The sequence below is a fragment of the Silene latifolia genome, chromosome 3 (assembly GCF_048544455.1).
Source record: "Silene latifolia isolate original U9 population chromosome 3, ASM4854445v1, whole genome shotgun sequence".
In the NCBI taxonomy this organism is placed as follows: Eukaryota; Viridiplantae; Streptophyta; class Magnoliopsida; order Caryophyllales; family Caryophyllaceae; genus Silene; species Silene latifolia.
Genome location: NC_133528.1, coordinates 103,057,297 through 103,079,229, shown reverse-complemented (window position 1 = coordinate 103,079,229; position 21,933 = coordinate 103,057,297).

The following is a 21,933-nucleotide window of genomic DNA, read 5'->3' as shown; positions in this document are numbered from 1 at the left end:
AGGTGAACAAAGGAGACCACAAGGTAAGATTCAGTCTTTGACAGTGCCCGAGTGGAAGTGGGAGTCGATCTCCATGGACTTCATTGTGGGGCTACCTAGGTCACAACAAGGTAACAACATGATTTGGGTGATTGTGGATCGGTTAACCAAGTCAGCCCATTTCGTTCCCATGAAGGATACTTGGTCTAAGATCCAGCTGGCATTGGGTTACAGAACGCATGTGGTTCGGTTACATGGTATCCCGAAAGATATCGTTTGTGATCGTGATGCGAGGTTCATATCAAAGTTTTGGCAAGAACTGCGAGAGTTGATGGGTACAACGTTGAAAATGAGTACAGCTTTTCATCCGGCAACCGATGGTCAGACAGAACGGACCATCAAGACCTTAGAAGACATGCTAAGGGCATGTGTTATGGACTTTGGGGGCAGTTGGGAAGACAGACTTGATTTGATCGAGTTTTCATACAATAATAGTTATCATACAAGCATTGGGATGGCACCTTTTGAAGCTTTGTATGGCCGGAAATGCCGAAGTCCGGTTTGTTGGGATGATAGTTCCGAGGCGGTGGTTTTAGGGCCACAAATCGGTTCAAGATATGGTTGAGCAAATCCAGTTGATTCGCCAAAAGATGAGAGCGACTCAAGATCGCCAGAAGAGCTACGCCGACTTATACCGCAGGGACATTGAGTTTGCGGTAGGTGACAAGGTTCTTTTGAAAGTGTCACCTATGCGAGGTGTTATGAGGTTTGGGAAAAAGGGTAAGCTAAGCTAAAAGTTTATAGGTCCTTATGAAATTTTGGACCGTGTTGGCGAGGTAGCCTACGGTTTAGCTTTACCACCAGCTTTGGATAGAGTGCACAATGTTTTTCACGTATCTCAACTCCGGAAGTATGTGAGTGATCCGTCGCATATCCTTGAGATGGAGAACATCGAACTTGATGAATCCTTGTCCTATGCCGAGATTCCTAAGGAAATTCTTGATCGCAAGGTTCGTAAGACCCAGAATGGTGAGACGGTCTTACTCAAGGTCCTTTGGTCTAATCATAATGTGGAGGAAGCCACATGGGAACCTGAGGAAGCTATGCGAGAACGTTTTCCTAACCTTTTCGATCAGGTATGTTTGGTTACGGGGACGTAACCGTTGTCTTTTAGGGGGGTAGGAGATGGTCGCGATGGTGTTTTGTTTTGTTTTTCTTTGTTTTGGTTCGAGTCGGGAAATGATTTTGTGGTAACTTGTTGTGGTGCTTGTATAGTTCCTTGGAGTTGTCTTATGTAGTTGGTATAGTCTTGTGACGTAGTGTTGTGCTTGCTTGTATAGTAGAGTGTGAACTTCGGGACGAAGTTCTTTTTAAGGGGGGAAGATTGTAACACTACGGATTTTCCTTGGTGACTACTCGACCGAGTAGAGCCTACTCGGCCGAGTAGTGCTTTGGTTGTGTGTTATTTTGGTTCTGCCGAGGAATACTCGGCCGATTATAGTGAATACTCGACCGAGTATTGGACACTCGGCCGAGTATGCACTTACTCGACCGAGTGTCCGGTTTGGCGGAGTGTTATTTCGACGGTTTGATTAGGGAATGTTTAGGATATTTTATATTTCCGCGTCAGTTTCTAATATCATTTTAAAAGCTTTATCATTTCTACGTTACCCTAATCACACCCAAATCATTCCCTAATCCTTCTCTTAAGCATTTCGTAGCGTCATTGTGTGGGTAATCGTCGTGGTTCTTGCGTATAAGTTCTCGTTGCAATTTGTTGGTAAGTTTTATCTTCGTGATTATTTGTATTTTTGGGTTCTTTGTACATTTATATGAGAAGGGGATTTTGGGAATTGTACAAAGTGTAATCGTGTTGCATGATCATTGTATAGGAGAAGACTTCGTAGAGGAGCCTTTACGATTGTTCGTGTTGCATCTGCTGTTGATTGCTAAGGTAGGGTTTCCTACTCGGTTCTCGTGCTTTGCATGACATGTTGTTGTAATTATCATTGTCTGTTGATCATCGTAGTATGGAGGTTTTGTGACAATGTTGGTGTGAGGGGATTGAGATGACTGCGATGTCATGTGATTGTGATTGTGGTGGAGTCACTTGCGGGAGTGGCTTCACACCCTAGTTCGCCCTCCGTGGAACCCGCCATGGGAGGGGATGTGCACATTAAGGGACAGGAACGTTGTCGCTCGTTGAGGAGCCGGACTAGGTGGGATCGGCCGTCACCCATCGGCGGCGAGGATTACCTGTTGCGATGGGTAATCTGGCAGGGCTACACACTTTGGTGTGTAGTCGGTTACTATGTGAGCTTGGATGATTGGGAATTGGTGATGATCGACGATTATTGCATTTGTTTGTCTTTTTTTAGTCGAGTAATACTTGACCCGTTGTTATTTGTGGAATCTGCGGTGATCCATTCGGGGATGGTGAGCAGGCTTGACAGGTATTGCTAGTGAGAGCTTGGGGATTATCTTGGGAGATTTGCCACCAGGAGTCATAGCATCACCGTCTGAGTCTTAGTGGGTTTTCCTTTAATGTTAAGACTTTGAAGTTGTATTTTGTTAAACAAGATTTGGTTTTGGATATTGTAAACTTTACATTTCACAAGATTTTTAATAATAGTGCTCAATTCAGACGCTTTTGGTATGTACTAACCTCGGGCAACCGAGATGGTAACACACTTTCATGGCAGGGTGGTCCTGGTAAGGCACCTTGGTATGAGGGGGTGTTACATGAAATGCCAAAAATCAAAAGAAATGGCAAAAGAAAGTGTTCTCAAAATGTTATATGCCACAAGAAATTGGGGGGGGAAAACAAACAACAAAAGCAAACTCCCAAAGTGAAACTCAAATATCTATTGATCCCTTTATCCATCGTATCCATTTTTGTGCATGGTAGAGAGAGGACGACCCTTCTTCTTGTCTAAGCAAGAGGAGTAATTCCGCGATCCTCCAGTGTTTCTAACACCATAGGGAGTCTATTCTTGACAAAAGCATTTAACGATTGAGGACAAAGGTACCCTAGCTTGACACAACTTGTAGGTGATTTATTGGTATCCTTCTAGGCTTAGTAGTTTGAAGAAATTGCATCTATGAAGGAGTGTGTACCCTTGAATTACTTCCCTTGTAGATAATTTCCGCCACTTAGATGAGGAAAGTGGCTATTCTTTTGTAGATGCATCCATTATTTGTTTTGTGTGCTTAATGTTTGGATGTGTCGCCATTTTAGGCAAGACCCACCTTGCCTTGCAAGAAGGCATCCTACCTCATGGTTGTCTTGTTGTGAGTTGAAGGGGCGGAGTGAGACCCGCTAATTGTCTCATATCGGCTATATTATTAGGATAGTTTAAATAAAGGTCTAGTTTTAGTCACCTCTTTACTCGGGACGAGTAAAGGTTCGATTTGGGGATATTTGATGTGACCATTATTTGAGCACATTTGGTCCCCTAATTGAGCCTATTTTGCATACTATTATAACATTCTATGGCCATTTTATCCGTCAAAACCTTCATATTTGCTTTTCTATCGCATTTCATATGTTTTGTAGGAAAGAAGATAATAAGGCGGAAATTCCCATCTTTCGTGCGTATTCGGAAGCTATTTGACGATATTTGATGGACTAGTATGAAGAGGAAGCAAGAACTAAAGACCAATTCTACAAGAATAAAAAGGATGTGAAGGAATAGGGTTCTGTCACAGAAGACGAGCGACTTACCCACAAGACGCCCGTTCTGCAGTGACAACCCGTGCGTCCCAGCAACAAAGACGCCCGGATTCCTCCAAAGAATCCGAGCGGATTCCCACGAAGACGCCCGTGCACCACCTCAACAATCCGCCCGTCTTCCTCTTTGGACGCCCGGATTCCCTTACAGCAAATTTTGTTTCTTCAAGCTTCAAGAAAGATGCCCATCCTTCCAAAAAGACTAGCGTTTCCCTGCTCTAAACTCAAAAGTGTAATTACTAATTTAGCCTTAGTTAACCTAATGAACCTCTACTATAAATACCCCACTTGTAAATAACCAAAAGGGGGAGCTTTTATGAAGTTTTATTAGACTATAATCAAGTTTCCTTAGATTAAATCAAGCTTTCTTAGATTAGATTAGGAGTAGATTAGAATAGATTAATCTCAATCTTTCCACAAATCTCACATTAATCTCTCCTTAATTATTGTTCAAGTTTATTATTCAAGTTCATCACTTTTGGGTAATTGAAGATTATTGGGTTATTATTGGAGGATTGACAACCCTTCATCAATCAATCAAGTTTATTCTATTATTCTTTGCTTTATTATTTGGAATCATCTCAAGTTTGGTATAATTCTTTTACCCTTTACTCTTTATTGTTTATTTCCTCATTCTCTTATCATGTTTACACTTGTTGTTATGTTTGACACCATTAATGACATGTTCTCCATGATAATGAGTGAGTAGTTACTAAACTAGGATTAGTGGGTAATTAGGGGAAACAAACATGGGATTGATTAATGCTTAAACTAATATGTTTTCATAATCAAATTGCTTGCTTGTTGTGATGTCAACTTTATGCACATGTTATGTTTGATGAAATGCTAAGCCTATGAATCCTTGCATTTACAACCATCTCTTATCTACTCAACTTGACTTGTAAGATATAAACCAACTCAAGTCTTGTTAGACCATGCATAGAAGTTGAATAGGAGGAAAGTAAGTCGACTTGTAGGTGTTGTACAATCTAATCGATTCGGCTCCGGGACCCAACTCTTCCTATGAACCGTAAGACATAAACCAACTCGGTTCCTTCACAACATTAATTGCTTGCAACTTTGTAAACATGTTTGTTTGATCAACACCATGAATCCCTTATGACCCCATGATATCCTAGCACTTTTAATCATTTGTTTACATCTTTCCTTTTATTGCTTTTTTTTACTTTATTGCTTGTATTAGCCTAGGACACAACTACAAACCCAAACAAATTGTGACACTAGCATAAATTGAGATAAATAGATTTAGAACCCAAAGCACACCGTCCCATGGATCGACCTCGACTTACCGCTAACTAGTTGTTTGTTGAGTATTATAAATGTGTTTGATTGGATGAGTGACGACATCACCCGGATCAGCAGGTACACAGGATACCTGAGCCTTATGTCCTTGCTCGATGGACAAAGAAATCCTACAGGCCAATTGTCCGAGATGAAAATGAAAAGGTGATAGAAGACATTGATGAAGCTGACATCAAGAAAGCTGAGATGTCAAAGGTTTGGTCTGAGATTTATGCAACTGTCGGGTTGATGGACAGTTATGCTACGGTTAAACAGATGAAGCAACTGCAGAAAACCCTGTCACAGTTCAGGGAGAACATCACAGGATCAATTGAACCGAAAACTAAAAGCCAAGAAATCGAGGCTCTTCTTGGCATCACAGCTTCAAATGATATTGACCTTCGACTGCCAAACAAGGCCAAGAATAAGGGCAGTGGTAAAAGATTAAGGTCGTCGAAAGAAAAGGCCAAGAGCAAGCCACAAAAGAGGAAGCGAAGATGCGGTAACTGCAAGAAGTGGGTGAACCACAACAAGAGAACTTGTAATCTTCCATTTGCTTTGAAAGTCCCCCTTCGATGACGATGATGAAGAAGAATCGAAACTCAAGAGATATGAATCAACTATTACTCTCCTATTATTCTAATGTTATCCTCTTATTCTACTATTATTCCCCTATTATTCCGGTGTTACTCGCTATTCTGCTGCTTTGTGTTATTCTACTTTGCTATTCTCGCTATTAATGTGTTGTTATTTTTGAATAAAAAATGGATATTCTTCGTGAAATGGATAGTGTCTGCAATAACGAAGAGTAGTCGCTAAATTTGCTCTAATTGTTATTCTACTTTGCTATTAATGTTATTCTCTTTGCGCTATTCTGCTATTAATGTAGTCTGCTAAATACTAAGCAAACATTGCAGAATATGAATCGGATGCATGAACTAACAAAGACAAAAGAGACGGAAAAGACAATGGCTACGATGAAGACCTACTTTGAAAATGTCAAAGACTTTTACTATTTGTCATTGTTTGAATTACATTTTAACCTAAAATTTTTCTTCTAGATAATAAAGTGAGACCTACATTATATGATAATTAATACTAGTTACTTTAATTTTTTTTGTTAATATTATCTGACTGTTTTTTCACAAACCACCCACAAAATAAAACTGCATTTACACACTACAATAATAGTTGAATAATAACAGATTAGTAATATTTATAAAAAGCGCCCACTTTTCATTTTATTAAAAACAGTTACCTAACCTAATCTAATATAATTACAGGAAAACTGTTTGTATTCCCCAAGCCCCTATAAATACTGCTATTGCGTGTTTAAAAAAAACACACACACACTGAATAAGTACAGAAAAACTATTTGTACTCCAGAAAAAACTCTGCATCTCCTCTGCAAAAGGTAATTTCTTATCTTTTTTTTTTGGTAGACAGGTAATTTCTTATCTTTCTATACTTTATTACACAAAAACTGTTTCTATTCCCCAAGCCCCTATAAATACTGCTATTTCGAGTAAAAAAACAAACACACACACTGAAAAAGTCCATTCCAAAAAAAAAAACTTTATCTCCTCTGCAAAAAGGTAATTTCTTATCTTTCTATTCTTTATTTTTCTTTGATGTTTATTTTTCTTATCTGTCTACACTATACTCGATCTTTGAAAAGGTAATTCTCTTTCTTCTGCTTTGGTTTGCTTTTAATTTGGTTGAAATATTTTAAACATCTTTTTATAATGCAAAAAGTTTCATACTTCCAATGCTGCAGGATGAGTGACGTAACTGACGATAACCAAAGGTTCCCGACAAGGGAGGAAATCGATGAAGCGAAACAGACAATAGAGTCCCTCACGATAGAGTTGATCGACACAAGGACAAATTTAGAGGCGTGAAAAACCGTGAAGAGGCCTTAATAAGAGAGGTCGACAATATTACGGCACGATTGAAGGTTGTTGAACTTCAAAATGAACGTATCGTGAGACAGATTGAAGGAAAAGAAAAATAGGAACTACACAGAAGTCGACATGGACAATCAATTCATTCTTTGGTGTGAATGCTTTGAGGAAGTATTACACCAAGTCGATATTTCAATCTCTCGCAATTGGACACCATTCAAAGCCATGGAACTTATGGAAGCATACAAAAACCCTTTTCGGATGAGTCGGTGGAAGTTGAGAGCACCTTTGTCCAAGGACCAGTAGCAGGCGTCGAGAATAGAATAAAGATATAAAAATCTAACAATGATGGTCCAGGGTCTTTGCTTTAAAATATGTTTAAAATATTTATTGCTTTAAAAATAATGGCTTTAATATTTTAGATCGTTAATGTTTATTATGTAAGTACTATCTTTAAGTACTATTTACTACTATGTTTAAGTAATGTTGGAATAACATAAGTCTTTGCTAGAATAATAGTGCAATAACAAAGATAATAATCTAATTATGCGAGAATAAATACTGCGCAATAACAAAGTGAGAATAATGGTAGAATTACAAAGTGGAATAAAAAACAGTCTAAACCACTTTGCTTTTACACTTGACTAAATTTACACTTGAATAAAAATGAATAGTTTTAACAAAATAATGCTTTGGACTAACAAAGGAATAACATGAGAATAAACTAGTCCTTTTGTGGAATAATACTTTAATAACAGTGAGAATAAACTACTTGTTATGCGGAATAATAGTACAATAACAATGAGAATAACGGTGCAATAAGAATAGAATCACGATTGAGAAAAAACAACCATTGACAAATTGAATAGAAAATGCATATTCTTCGTAGAAATTGGATAGTGTTTGTAAACCTTAATTAAACTAGCGGAATAACAACGAATAAGTGTAGACTAATAGTACAATAACAAAGCAGAGTGGTCGCTTATTATGCGGAGTAATACCGCAATAACAATGAGAATAATGGTAGAATAACATGGAATAAAAGCGATCTAAACCACTGCTTTTACACTTGACTAAATTTACACTTGAATAAAAATGGATAGTGTTTGTAGAAAACAAAGGTAATAAGAAAGCTTAATTAGACTAAAATAACTGTAGACTAATTAGGCAATAATAGCACAACAACTGTTCATTATGCTGAATAATACTGCAATAACAGTAGAATAATGGTGGGATTAAAGTAAAAATGGATGGTGTTTGAAAAAAGTACAAGTAATCTGAAAACTCAATTAAATTAGAGTACACACTGGAATAACACTAGAATAATAGGGGAATAACGATCTGAATAAACTAGTTATTATACGAATAACGGTCTGCAATAACAAAGACACTAATTGTTTAACAAACAGTTTACACTAACTTAGTCTGACTTTCCTGGATACACAACAGTCAAAGGTACTGCATTCACAACGGTGCCTGACTCTTCACTACCAGCAGATGATTGGGGTTTCACTTCTTTCAACTTGTTCCTTGCTGACGCTAAACCCAACGTCTTCGGCCTTTGATTCTCACAAGCCGTCACTTTATCAAGAACTACTTGCCTATAAATATTAATATCCGCCAAGATCAGGGAAGCCGACATTTCAACACAGAAGCTTCGATGAGCAATCTTGCTGTGAAGATTGGACTCAAACACACTTCCACCATATTCGGCCATCGTGTACATCAAGAAACACCCCGACTCGGAATTCAGCAGTTCCTTCTTTTTCCATTTAAAAGGAACATCAACGATTTCGAAATTGCGGCAATCTTGCGAATTCATAACATTATGACCCTCCATAAAAACATACATATAGTTTGCCACAATCTCGGCCAATCTTCTGTAATCCGCTAATTGGTTGGCATCGTGAGTCATGTTGTCCAAAATATCAATCGATTCATTCATAAAATTGATGCAGAAACAAGAGTAATGATCATTGTACAGAATCGGCACAAACACAAGGTCCGAGTTCGACGACATCTTCCATTGCGAGAATCAAAAAACACATTCCAATTTCAACAAACTTCTTACCCGGACGTCAAGAGGGCTTGAGGAATCAAAGTTCTCTAAGAGTGAATAAAGAGCATCCTCCTAAACAGAAAGCATAAACAACCAAAAATAGTGCACAAGTGTTAACTTTATATCAGTACATGTGAGTAAATATGTAGGTAATAACGCAAAATAGCAAAGCAAAAAACAAAATACCATATGACGAAGTCCGAAAAACATTGAGCTTGGTTCTGAACGTTCCTCAAACTCCAGCGAATTCAAAAGAATCGACCAAACATCGACTACTCTTGTTGACATCATAACAAATTTGCATCCACAATGGAAACAATATCCCCCCTGTCCAAAAACACGTCGACGTCGTCGTTGTACAACACTAACATCTCACCGCATTCACAAAAAAAAAAAACATATGATAAGAACAAAGGGGATTACAAAGTGGTATAAATAGCGAGAATAACGATTCAATAACAGAACAATAACAAAGAGAATAATAGTGGAATAACAAATGGAATAATAGTGGTATAACAAAAAGAGAATAACGAAAGGGAATTAACAAATGAATAATAGTGGTATGACAAAGAGAATAACATTCACTAACAATGAGAATAACAAAAAGAATTAACGGTGGAATTACACTGGACTAACAATGAATAATAGTGGTATAACAAAAAATAACGATTCAATAACAAGAGAATAACAAAGGGACCTAACGGTGGAACTACGATACTAGTTTGACAAAATAACAAAGATAATAACAATGTTAGATTAACAATGCGAATAATAGTGGGAAACAAAAAGACTAACCGAACAGAACACCACAATCAAAGAAATGAAAATCGACACATACTCTTCTTTCAAGTGAGCGTCTTCACGAAGAACAAAGTCCACCACTTGCTTCCGCACCTTGACATCTTAGAGAACTGTTTTTTGTTCTTCCGAAACAAATCCGACACCGCAACAAAACTACTGTCCTCTGGCCCGCAATCCATAGAGCAACCCACCCATCGTCCGCCTTACCCCTTTTGCGGCTACCCAAAGCCGACTTTGGACTCACGGTGCTATCCACACCCCCGCTTCCCACTTGACGGCCGCGGGGTGTGTTTGTAGAGAATTCAATGCTATCAATGACAGAGGAGGAAGCGACGGGCTCGACAATAGGCTGCATCGTCTTAACCTTCTTACCAACAGTTTTCACCCTGCCAGAACCACGACGTTTCTTACCGCTTTGATAAACCCTCTTTTCCGTATCCTCAATACGCCGTTTCTCTTCAAGCACACTCAGGGTTTCCTTTCTCATCTTGTTCAACTCCTCCAAAGTTTTCAACACATCTTCCCTGGACTCGTTCATATCAGACAGCACCAACAAGGCAACGATCTCAGCGCGGTAAAGCGCTCTTGAATCAGAATTACCCAAGTCACAATCAAAAATAGTTCCACGATAAAAGAGCATGTGCAACATCGTATATACACCGCAGTCCAAATTTTCAATCGCAGCGGTTTGCCAGGTAAAAGGGACGTTGACAATTTTATAATCTTTAACCTCCCCACCTCGGGCAACTCCTTTGTTGACCAGAAAATCAGACATCAAGCTCACCTCCAAAAAAAAGGAAAAAGAAAACATAATTACTAACAATACTTAAACAAAGTAGGCTAAACACCAAGAGAAAAGTAGGCACAATAAATGACTTACAACAGTTTGACAATACACCAAACGTACACACGCCTGTTGATCATCAACAAACATCGCCTCTTGAAATACATTATCAAGATATTCAACCCTCTTCACAATGAAGTTGATGCACAAACAGCTAAAGTGCTCATGCAAAAGAATTGGGATAAAAATCTGGGAAAATATTTGGCCAAAAAAATTGTTACTAATTATGTGGTTTTTTTAAAAAGCAGAAACACAGCAGAATAATAGCAGAGTAATAGTAGACTAACAGTACAATAGTAGTAGAATACACACAAAGTACATAAAACATACCATATCAGAAGTAAGATCACACTCTCTCTTGTTGTTATTGACAAAGATAGCAAATGACAATATGACTTCCGCACATAAATCACTCCTGGAAGCCTTCTCATCTTTCGACGGCGTACAAAGTCGCCGCAATGGATACTAAACAAAAAGTGGAGAAAAGAGTTGAAACGTGATGCAAAAATGAAAAATAAAGTGAAAGAAACGATAAGATAGAATAACTAACCGTTGCACCCATCCCAAAGAAAAGTCGACTTGACTTCCTCTTATACAAGTATCATTAAGAAAGAGGGACCACTAGTCAATAACACCAAGCATTATCATTGTATCTGGAACCATCGATTCCATATCCTCTCGATTCAGGTAACTGTTCACACCCCAAGTGACAAGATTCTCCCTTCAAAACCGAATAAACAGGAAAAATAAGAGTCACATAAATATATTTTTGAAGAACAAAAAGCGAAGATAATATATTAAACGAGCGTAAAATTTTTTACAATAAAAACGAGCTCTTACCCTTGCGAAATGTTATGATTATTCAAGAAGCAGTAGTCTGCAACCTCTTTCCGCTTGGATAGCATTGGGTTGAAAACATGTCCCATCGTTATCATTGATTTTGATAGGACAACTAACTGAGGATCCACAGGACCACAATTATAGGTGCATCCGAAATTCGAGGCACAACAGGACAACAAGTAGCTCCTCATGTGCGGCAGAGTGCGAGAAATAACTTGTACGGATATTAGGAACATTCAACCCAAAGAACGCCATTGTCCTCTCGGACAACCTCACCAACAACAAGATGCCTCCTCAACACAACCTCGGAATCTTGTTTATCAGATTTATCTATCTCAGACGCAGCCCCAAGCAACAAGTCTGCATGACAAGACATCACCACATCCGCTACTTCCTCTTCTCGCGAGTCACAAATGCTTCACTGCCAATTTGAGTGGAATGTTGAGTGTCATTACGCAAAGGAATGTCGGCAAGACGGTATCCGTCACCTCCGTCTCGGGCAAACAAGCATCGCTTTGGAATTTGATTTGCTTGAACCTCTACCGGTGTACACTCAACAAAAAGATTAGGCACGTCCTCTGGCGGATTATCAACAAGATAGTCTTCAACTTGAATTTTAACGTCCTCCACATCATTGTTAACATCCTCCACGTCAATGGTAATATCCCCAACATCAACTACTTTCTCACCGACATCATCTGGCTCTCCATAACGAAACTGAATGTCAGCACAGATATCCGTCGTAATAGAATCTAAACCGAGTGGTGAAAATTGTGGAGTCCCAACCTTTGCACTTTGTTGAATGACGGGACTATGTTCAACACCCTTCTTTTCACTATAGTAGTCGGCCGCACATCCGACACTCCGACACACTCCTCATAAAATTGAGAAAACAGATTAAATGATGAGGGTTCAATGATGACATCTTCATGTCTAGCTTTTTTGGAAGCTAGTTCTTCAGGAACAGTTGATCGCGATTTATTTGCCGCTTGCATAGCCAATACATGCTTTACCCGTTCGTCCAACTCACGGATAACTTGATCCGTGAAGAAAGATGGGGTGGCAACCAAATTCTCGACCCTTCACAACCAACTTTTTCTCGATTGTTCAGTTGTGCTTTCTTTAGTAGCTCGTCGGGTTACTTGGTCAAGCAACTTAGCAAAGAAAAGCTTGACGATAGCCTGCTGGTTCTTCTTCATCATCTTCGACTTTATAAGTTCTGCCCCTGTTCCAAGTATCGACGGCATAAAATCGAGAGTCCCTCTCATTAAGCGAAGATAAGTTGATGAATATCCCGTCAAGATAAAATCCCAAAATTTTACTTAAAACAAGACAATAATAGTAGAATAACGAGAGGAATAATAGTACATTAAGACCAAAATAGATAACAAAGTGGATTAATAGTAGAATACAAGTGCATAATAAAATAACAAAGGAATAACAAAAGACACTAACAAAGCAGAATAAATAACGGTGGAGTAGTAGTAGAATAACAAGAGCATAACAAAGGAGTAACAAATTGGAATGAAAATTAGAATAACAAAGTGGAATGACAAAGAGGAAAACGAGGAATAACAAAGTGGAATAATCGTAAAATAATAGCGAGGGACAACTAATGCTTAAAGACAATAATAGAATAACATTTTAGAATGATTCGTTTTAAAACAATCAAACAGTGCTTACGTCGACCACTGGGACTGTACTTGCTCATCCGTAAGAATATCATCGGTAGATCCAAAGACAAGACATCGACGTTGAGTACGTTGACCAGAGCCAACGATGTTTGGACGAGACAATGGGAAAGCAACGTCGAACGCTCCCCCGTGCCCAGAGCACCAGGCACCGCCTCACGCCGCAACCTCTCACCGAAAGACTTAAAATCCCAATGTTTAATGAGCGGTAGCTCATTATTCACCCGATCACCGCTAAAGAAATAACGGTGAAAATAGGTGATAGCCAACAAAGACTACACAACAACGAATATTTTTCCTCCCGTTAAGCGTTTCACGCACAGAAGTCACCAAGTCTGAGAAGACAAACTGACACCAATTAAATTCCTTGATCCTAGAAACATCTTCCACAGCGCTTAGAAGTCTAAGATCAACCACATAACCCGACACAGGAGCAACAAAACATGGCATAGCAAGCAGAACAAAAGTTTTCTTAAACTCATCATCCGCAACCAAAGACTCTAGCAGGGTCTCCTGAACTTTGTTAAGTGGTATCCCACTTTTGTTATTGGCGATACCATACTTCTCACGCCAAGCACGCTTCAAAGCTTCTCCATCAGCGTCTGCAGAACCAGGAAACCCAGTAATAACCAAATCCAATTTTGGACCAGAATTTGGTAAACCAAACACATCGTGCACATCATCTGCAGTCAACTCGAACTTCTCCGTTTTAGATATTTCAAAATACTTCCCACTCCTAAAAGCATATATAAACTCCCGGAACATGGTATGGGGGAGGGAAGAAAGCTTCAACTCAAGTAAACCCCCGAATCTCATTTCTCTAACAGCCTCCTTCTGCTCCTCGGTAAGGGCTTCAATAACTTTGAAAAGAAAATCAGGCCGACAGCAGCTAACAAATGGATCGGCACTGTGCACACAAAGAGGGAAAAATATACAATGCATTAAAACATTTAAGATAACATAAGCAAAGCAGCAGAATAATAGCAAAATAATAGGAGAGCATCAAAAAATAACACGAAAAGTAACATATTAATAGCAAAATAACAAAGAAATAAAAGTAGAATAACGATGAGTACATACACTGGGTTATTTCTGCAGAACTCCACCCTAAGGTTGGTTGCTACTTACCACAATTCCCTTCTCATGCTTAACTTTGCCAGCCAACTTACTACTAGTCTTTGGTGGACTAGACGACAACTTCGCAAGTTGGGTCTCGGCCTTTCGTTTGGTTTTTTTAGTGAGTGGTTCGGTTGTACATATTTCTTGACTACGAGTACTCCTTCTCTGAGAAGCAGTGCTCTTTGATGGAGATGTGGCAGGGAATTTGGATGGAGACGGACCCGGAGAATTTGATGATGACGGTTGAGTAGACTTTGATGAAGCGGCGGATTTGATTCTTAACTTCATTTTCTCACTACTATCCGAAAAATAAAGATAAGGATCACTTTCAATGATAAATAGGTATTCACTAGACTTTTTAATAATGACGCGAAATGAGAGTACCGTAATGTTGAGAATAACGAACACTAACAATTAGTCAAACTAATAACAAAGAAAAAACACAAAAAGAACAACATGGAAGTGTAAACAAAAACACGAAAGATAATCAAAAGAAAGCCTCTTTGAATAAAGAGTCAAAGACAGTTTTAAAATTACATACGGCCTACATAAGCCTTCATAAAACAAAATAACGTACTAAATTACAACCAGAGACAGTTTCGAATTACATAATACCCAAAATACATTCTTTCCCACAAAGAACCAAAATGTACTTCCGAAAATACAGGACATAACGTAAAAAGTCAGTCAACGTCAACAACATCGACTGACTTATAATACAATTCGTAAGCAAGATCATAAGCAGCAAGAAAGTCCCTGAGTGTGTCAAAGTACTCGTGAATTAGCCTGATCCGTTCAGATACAGGTGCATCAAGGATCTTGTCATAATCGTGTATATACTGGCAAGCATGCAACATCGCCTTTGCTGGCTCACTTGCAAGCATATAGCACTTGCATCGTTTGGAAACTACTTTCGAGCCCCTTGACAAAATCTTAAAACCTTGACTGTGACTTGTTGTTAGAACTTTCATATATTCGGCGTGAACACCAGGCGCACTTTTATGAAATAGGAACATTTGTGACCATTTCTTACAAACAAGAGACATATTGCTCTTGTCCAAAGTAGTCTCTACATGATCGAATACTCTTTCCATTAGGTCCTGGCTATTTAAAACTGCCGACATTGATTGATTACGACGACGAACTCGTACATTAACTTCAAAGCACTTATCACTCTTATCTTCCAATAACCAACCCAATTTTTTTTTCTTTTCAATAGCGAACTCTCTAGCAAATAACAATTTATCTTCATTCACTATATTTATTGCCCATCCCTCACAAACTAAGTCCATTAGTGATGCTGAAACCTATAAACAAACAAAGCCAAACAAACAAAACCACAAGAATAACAAAGAGAATAACACAAAAAGAATAACGAAAAATAAAAACAGAAAAAACACTACAATGACATGAAGAGTAACGCCGCAACGACACCATAGAACCAAGATAACAAATGAATAACGTAAATCTTGAAAAGTGAAGACAACACGAACAAACACAAAAACCCTAGAAAAACACATTAAACAATTAAAACATGACAAATAACTTGACAACAAACTAAGCGATAGAATAACAGCAGAATAACACAAAAAGTAAAGTGTGTAGAAATCAATAGTAAAGTTCTCAACACAACTCGTCGGGTAGAACATGCAAATCACTTCAAAACAAAAGAGAAAAACCGTAGAAACGACTAAGAACATGCAAATCACTTCAGAAAAATCAGAAATTCAAAAATGCAAAGATAATATTACAATGAAGAAACTGCATAAACACAATAACGACATTAAAGTACTCGATTAAGTAAACTTAGCGATAATTAAACTGAAAAAATGAATAAAAAAGCATACAAAAGCATGAAATAAAACAAAATAACAAAATAAAAGAGGAAAATGTCATGAAATTACCTTCAATCGGAAGAAAGAATGATGAACGGCGAAGAGAAAACGGGAGAAAACACGAAGGAGACGAACAGTTGAAGAAGAAAAACACAAGAATAATAGAAGAGAGAGGAACGCTTAGCGATTGATAATGATTATATAAACCGTTTTGCGAATGTGGAGAATTAATTAGAGAGGGAAACGATTCTGATAAAATGACGGAAAGAAGAGAGAGAAAAAAAGAAAAAAAGAAGAAAAAATAAACTAAACAATGCTTTTATATGACAACTAAGATTAATCTTGGCCACTCATCTCTAATTTAATCTAATGTCTGAGATTCACCCAACTCACAACTCATCATAAGAACCAAAATCACCAAATCCAATATATATATATATATATATATATATATATATATATATATATATATATATATATATATATATATATATATATATAGAGAGAGAAGGGTTCTTATAAGGCCATCTTATGAGTCCCTAAGTCCTTATAAGGACCTTAGGATGGAAGGAATGGAGGGATGAGATTACATCTCATTCAAGGGTCACAAATGAACCTCCCTAATCTCCCTCCCTAATTCTGTATAACTCCTCCTAATTTTGTATAACTCTTCCACCATTCTAATCTCCCAACTCATTTCCTCATTATTCATTCTTTCATACTTCTCGCATACCCTCATTCTCTCTCATTCCTCTCATCAGTAAACCAAAAAAAAAAACCAAAAAAAACCCAAAAAAACCCAGCCTCCCACCACTTTCGCCTCCCTCCATTCGATCTCCACTGCCTCCCACCACATACGATGTCTTAGGTCTATTCTGTACAAGATATTATTATGTTAGCTTGATTTCTCTCGTTAACAATAGCTATTATCTAGAGGACAAGGGTCTCCATTTTAAGTGGTGTCAAATTTGTCGATGATCTCAAGTTGCTTTATTCTTTTGAATCTATTCATGTTTGTTGGGCTCTAAGTCTTGATGGCCCCTTTTTTATATTCTGATCTTGTAATGTGTCAGCATTGTTATTCTTGCCATAGTGAAAGGGGTTCTGGTCTTTTGGAGTCTAGCCATCTGTGAACCACTTTTTTTTTTTTTTTTGTTTTTTTTTTTTTTTTGTTAGTTGGTGTTATTTTTATTAATTTCATATTTCATTTTGTTAATTTGTTGTGTCGTTAGTTTAATCGTCTCACATGTAGTATTGTTTAATTATTAATTGTTGGTTTTACGGTTTTTGTTAGATTTACGGGTTTTTTCTTAGATTTTCGGGTTTTTTTGTTAAATTTACGGGTTTTTTCTTAGATTTATGCATATAATTTGTTATTCTCATGAGTCATTCACCAACATTTTATTTTTGTATATAATTTGTTAATTTAATTGGGTTATACGACTAAAGTTATACAATTTATGACTAAAGTTATACAATTTACGACTAAAGTTATACCCTTAAAACATTAAAGTTATACTATTAACCTCTAAAGTTATAAATTGTATAAATTGGAGTTACACAAATTTTGGACTAAAGTTATACATATTGTCTATTAAAGTTATACACTACGTGCATTAAAGTTATACACACGATATATAAATTTTTCATTGTTAATTTTTTTTGATGAATCATGATTTTGTTATTTATTTATTTATTTTGTTATTGTTATTTGGTTTTTTTTTATATTTGGTATTTTTGTTAGATTTACGAGTTTTTTTGTTAGATTAACGGGTTTTTGTTATTATGGATTTTTTTGGTTTTTGTTATTATGGGTTTTTTTTTTTGTTATTGTTATTTGGTTATTTTTTTATTATTAGTTTTCAGATCTAGTTTTCTTCTTTTCAACTTTCATCACTTTTTTTATTTTGAATTTTCAAAACTATATGTAAATAAAACTAAAGTTATACTATCTGCTACTAAAGTTACACTATTTACGACTAAAGTTATACACTTCAAACATTAAAGTTACAGACTATATGACTAAAGTAACTTTAATCTCATCTTCTTATTGTGTTGCTTTCAAATCTGAATTTATATTCCTAAAGTTATACAATTTTGAACTAAAGTTATACAAATTTGGACTAAAGTTATACAAAAAATGACTGAAGTTATACAATGCAACTTCACTAACAAATTTGTGTAAGTTATACAATTTTGGACTAAAATTATACAAATTTGTACTAAAGTTATACAAAAAATGACTGAAGTTATACTATTATGCACTAAAGTTATACAATTTTTGACTAAAGTTACACAAATTGACTAAAGTTATACAATTTTTGACTAAAGTTATACAAATTTGGACTAAAGTTATACAAAAAATGACTGGAGTTATACTATTATGGACTAAAGTTGCACAATTTTTTACTAAAGTTACATAATTTTATACAAAAATGAACTAAAGTTATACAAATATGGAGTAAAGTTATACAAAACTGGACTAAAGTTATACAAAAATTGACTAAAGTTATACAAATATGGAGTAAACTTTAGTCCTTATTTGTATAACTTTTGGCCATTTTTGTATAACTTTAGACCATTTTTGTATAACTTTAGTCCATTTTTGTATAACTTTAGTCAATTTTTGTATAACTTTAGTCCTTATTTGTATAACTTTAGTCCATATTTGTATAATTTTAGTCAATTTTTGTATAACTTTAGTCCTTATTTGTATAACTTTTGTCAATTTTTGTATAACTTTAGTCCTTATTTGTATAACTTTAGTCCTTATTTGTATAACTTTAGGCCATTTTTGTATAACTTTACGCCATTTTTGTATAACTTTAGTCCATTTTTGTATAACTTTAGTCTAAATTTGTATAACTTTAGTCCATATTTGTATAACTTTAGTCAATTTTTGTATAACTTTAGTCTTTATTTGTATAACTTTAGTCCATATTGGTATAACTTTAGTCAATTTTTGTATAACTTTAGTCCTTATTTGTATAACTTTAGTCAATTTTTGTATTGCTTTAGACCATTTTTGTATAACTTTAGTCCTTATTTGTATAACTTTAGTCAATTTATATCATTTTTATATAAAAATTTTAACAACAAATTTTATGAAAAATATTTTAGTAGATCTTAGATGAAAAAAAGTATATCACCAAAAAAAACGATATTTTAAACCCGAAATTTTTTTTTTAAAAAAAAACGTATAACAAGAAGAGATTTGAAAAGAATAAATAACAACAAAAACTAACAAAAATTAACAAATAGAATAAACCGACCACAAACAACAAATTTAACACAAAATCTGAAGAAAAAAAAAAGTGACGAAAAAAACCGAGACGCGAAATCTGGAAAAAAAAAATAAAAAAAAAAATAATAAAAACGAGTTTGTATAATTTACCAACGGCGGTGGTGGAGGTAGAGGTGGGTGGTGGGTGATGTCGGGTGGGATAGTGGTGGGTGGTGGTGAATGAAGAAGAGAGAAATAAATGATTTATTTGGATTTTTTGGGTTTTTTTTATTTATTTGGATTTTTTGGGTTTTTTTTTATTGAGGTTTTGAGAGAAGAGAAGAGTGAAATGTGTGAGATGAGAGAGAAATGGGTGGGTAGAAAACAAATATATAGTAAATTAGTGGTTAATTAGGGTGGATTAGTAAAGTTTGTTAATTAGCTTCTATAATGACTTTGGGTGGGTTCATCTCATCCCTCCATCTCCCTCCATCCAATGGCTCATAATAGAACTTATGGACTCAATATATATCATGGCCTTACATGATCTCTTTTCTCTCTCTCTCTCTCTCTATATATATATATATATATAGTGTTGAGATCAAATGAGTCCCCCTCCTAAGTGTGAGTCCATAAGTCCTCCTTAGAGCCCTTGGATGAGCACTATGGAAGGCTGAGATTGAAGACAAAAAACAAGGGATTAATGCCTAATTAAGCCCACTCTCTCACTACCTTACTAATCCACATTAATCAAATACTAATCAACTATATATAATTTATTTTTCCACCCACTTATCTCTCATTCACACAATTCATTTACTACCTCTCTCAAAAACCCAATTTAATTCTCTCAAAAAAAAACCCAAATAATTCCCCTCCTCTCCTCTCTAACAAATCTGGAAAAAAAAAAAAAAAAAAAAAAAGCCCCACCACACTGCCGCCCTCCCTCCTCTCTTCCGCCCTCCTGCCTCCCCCAACAACCACCACACCCACCAACCTCCTACCACCACCCTCACCACACCACGTACCTCCCCCCACCACCGACGTCTGCCACCACTCAGACCCACCACCACCCTCACCACACCACGAACCTCCCCCCACCACCGACCCACAACCGCCCCTCCTCTTCTCACGCAGCCACCACCACGACGACCACCTTCTCCCAGATCTGCCACCTTACACCACGCACCCGACATCAACCCGCCATGCACAACCACCAACAACCCGACACCACCTTGTTTTTTGTTTTTTATTTTTTGTTTTGTTTTTTTGTTTTTGTGTTTCTTTTGTGTTTATCAGTGGGTTGTTTGGTTGTTTTGTTTGTTTTATTTTTTGTTTTATTTTATGTTTTTGTTATTTATTTTGTGTCTTTTATTTTGGTTGTTTTGTTTATTTGTTTTATTTTTTGTTTTGTTTTATGTTTTTGTTATTTATTTTGTGTCTTTTATTTCGTTTTTGTAATTTTATTTGTTTAAATTTACATATTGTGTGCTAAAAATTCTGCCTCTAATGATTTCAAAATTCAAATTTTGAAAATCCCGCCTCTAATGTTTTATGTGATTTCAAAATTCAAATTTTGAAAATCCCGCCTCTAATGTTTTATGTCATATTTATGTCCCTCCGTCTGTTTTGTGTCATACTTGTTTGTGTCATATTTGTTTGTTTTGGTTTGTAGATGAATAACACGTTTTTTGTTTTTCTTTCAAGATCTCGTCTTTTTCTCTTACTTTTGTTAAGTTACAGTTTTTTCTGTTAGAATTACACTTTTTTCTGTTAAAATTACACTTTTTTCTGTTAGAATTACACCTTTTTCTGTTAGAATTACACTTTTTTCTGTTAAAATTACACTTTTTGTTGTTAGAATTACACTTTTTTCTGTTAGAATTACACTTTTTTTCTGTTAAAAATACACTTTTCTCCATTAAAATTATACTTTTTTTGCTAGAATAACACTTTTTTCGGCTAAAATTACACTTTTTGTTGTTAGAATTACACTTTTAATTCGTCTTGTGTGCTAAAAATTACACATTGTGTGCTAAAAATCTCGCATTTATATTTTTATTTCGTTTTTTTAATTTATTTAGTTTAAATTTACCTATTGTGTGCTAAAAATTATGCTTCCAATGATTTCAACATTCAAATTTTGAAATTCCCGCCTCCAATGTTTTCATGCGATATTTTTACTCCATTTTATGCTTGTTTTTATTAAAATTATACTTGTTTCAATTAAAATTACACTTTTTTCTGTTAGAATTACACTTTTTTCTGTTAAAATTACACTTTTCTCCATTAAAATTACGCTTTTTTCTGTTAGAATTACACTTTTTTTCTGTTAGAATTACACTTTTTTTTGTTAGAATAACACTTTTTTCGGCTAAAATTACACTTTTTGTTGTTAGAATTACACTTTTTTCTGTTAGAATTGCATTTTTTTCTGTTAAAATTACACTTTTCTTCATTAAAATTACACTTTTTTATGTTAAAATTATACTTTTTTTTGCTAGAATAACACTTATTTCTATTAAAATTATACTTTTTGTTGTTAGAATTACACTTTTTCCTGTTAGAATTACACTTTTTTCTGCTAGAATTACACTTACTACTAT